Here is a 2694-nt window from a genome sequence, read left to right as displayed (position 1 = left end):
GCTACCATGGGACAAAATTGAGCAGAAAAGAAACCAACAGAAAGGTAAAACTGATGATACAGACAAAGGTAAAGCACATGAATCTGCTCACTATATTGAGGCACAATGTAACATTGGAGTAAATGAACATTTGTTTAATGCTTCACTTGCTTCTTCGAAAAATGATTGGTTTCTTGATTCAGGAGCAACCTATCACATGACTCATAGAAAAGATTTTTTTGAAGATTTCACTGACAATGTTGATGGAGTAGTATACTTTGCAGATCAGTCAAAAATCAAGCCATCAGGGCTTGGCACAATCAGGCTTAAACTGCCCGGTCTTCCAGACTTTCTTCTGGATCATGTTCTATATCTCCCACAACTCAAGAGAAACTTGCTGTCCTTGGTCCACATCTGCCAGCAAGGTCACTCCATTCATATGTTTGATGGCAAGCTTGAGGTAAGAAAAGCATCTGAGCACTCTCTTGTCATGAGGGGAATAGAAGAAGAAAGGCTTCTCAAACTGCAAGGAACCTTTGCTCATGCACAACATTTCTCATATATTTCTCATCATGAAGAAGGTACACTTCCATCAAGTTTATTATGTCAAGCTAGATTTGGACATTTAAACTATGACAGTCTCCGCTTATTGAAGAAAAATGGTGTTGCTGGTTTGCCTACAATTCCTAGGAAACATAAGCAATGTGATGCTTGCATTCTAGGAAAGCATAGCAAACAATCTTTTCATGATTCACATTCAAGAGCACATAGGAAGCTTGAACTCATTCATTCAGATTTATGTGGTCCAATGCCTGTTCCTTCTGAAAATGGAAATAAATATAATATGACATTTATTGATGATTACACCAGAATGTGTTGGGTTTATTTATTGAAGAACAAATCTGATGCTTTTCAAACATTCAAGAATTTTAATAAATGGATTGGAAATGATGCACAATCTCATATTGGGTCTATTTGCACTGATAATGGAAAAGAATATACATCAAATGAATTTTAAAACTATCTTCGCCAACATGGGATCAAACATCAAACAATGTGCCTTATAATCCCCAACAGAATGGTGTAGCTGAAAGAATGAATAAAACAATCTTGAATATGGTACGATCCATGCTTTTCTTCAAAAATGTAAAGATAATGTTTTGGGCTGATGTTGTTCTATGTGCTGCATATATAAAGAATATATGTCCATCTAATGCTATAAGAAACAAGACTCCTTATGAATTGTGGTATGGATATGTTCCTTCGATAAAACATCTCAGGGTCTTTGGTTCCACATGTTATGCTTTGATACCAAAGGTACATAGAAACAAACTTGGTGCTAGAAGTCGTAAGTGTATCTTCCTGGGGTATTCAAACACCTCCAAAGCATACCACCTCTATGATGAAGTAAATAAAAAGTTTGTTGTATCTAGAGATGTAATTTTTCTTGAATCATCCAAATCTGACAATGTTGTTGAGCGGCAACTTGATCGCTTGGATAGATTCGCAAAAACAAAATCATTTCAAGAATTTGATAATAAGATTCCACATCTTGAAGGGGGGATTCCTATTCTAGATCAACATGTGGAATATTCTTCCGAAGAACACTCTCCCCCGAATGAAACTCTAACAACGGATGATGCTTTAAGTGATGTAATTGATAGAATTGGGAGACTCAATCTTGATTCAGTCCCAAATCAATCAACATAACAGCCTGGACCATCTCAAAAAGGTCCCCCAAAGTGGCTGACAAAGACACTTGAAAGTGTTCATCCTGATGAAATTGGAAAAACAAGAACTAGAAATTCAAACCGGCAAAATGGAGGTGATGTAGATGACTCTAATTCACCTGTTGATATGGATGTTTCTTATGATTGTGAATTGAACTTGTTTACAGATTTTGAACCAACTTCCTTCAAAGAAGCTACTTCTCATGATGAATGGAAAGAAGCGATGAAAAAGGAGTATGATGCCCTCATAAAGAACGACACTTGGAAGTTGGTTGATCCTCCATTTGGAACCAAACCAATTGGCTGCAAGTGGGTCTACAAGAACAAGTACAAAGCTGATGGCTCACTGGACAAGCACAAAGCTAGGCTTGTGGCAAAAGGTTTTGCATAGAAGGAAGGGGTCGATTATGAGGAAACTTTTTCCCCCACAGCAAAATGGGCCACCATCCGGACACTCTTTGCACTATCAGCTCAGAACGGTTGGAAAGTCCATCAAATGGATGTAAAAACTGCCTTCTTGAATGGAGATCTAAAAGATAATGTTTTTATGTCCCAGCCTAAAGGATTTGCTGTGAAAGGACATGAACATAAAGTATGCAAACTTGTGAAGTCCTTGTATGGCCTCAAACAAGCACCACGAGCCTAGTATGAAAAACTAACTGAGCATCTTCTGAAACTCAACTTCAATCATTTTGATCTTGATGATGCAACTTTGTTTGTCAAGAATGTTGGAAAAACAGTTGTATATCTTGTGGTATATGTAGATGATCTTTTAATGACAGGGAACAATGAAAGCTACATTGCATCCATAAAGAAGGAATTGGGGAAATGTTTTGAAATGACTGATTTGGGCTATGTTCATTACTATCTTGGCATTGAAGTAACCCAACATCCAAAGTCCATATTTCTTTCTCAAAAGAAATACATTGGAGATTTGTTAAACAGATTTGTCATGACAGAGTGCAATCCTCTTACTACTCCAATG

Source organism: Pinus tabuliformis, chromosome 6 (assembly GCF_031772625.1).
Source record: "Pinus tabuliformis cultivar Carrire ecotype Pingquan chromosome 6, CPIR1, whole genome shotgun sequence".
NCBI classification, from domain to species: Eukaryota; Viridiplantae; Streptophyta; class Pinopsida; order Pinales; family Pinaceae; genus Pinus; species Pinus tabuliformis.
This window is presented reverse-complemented; position numbering follows the sequence as displayed.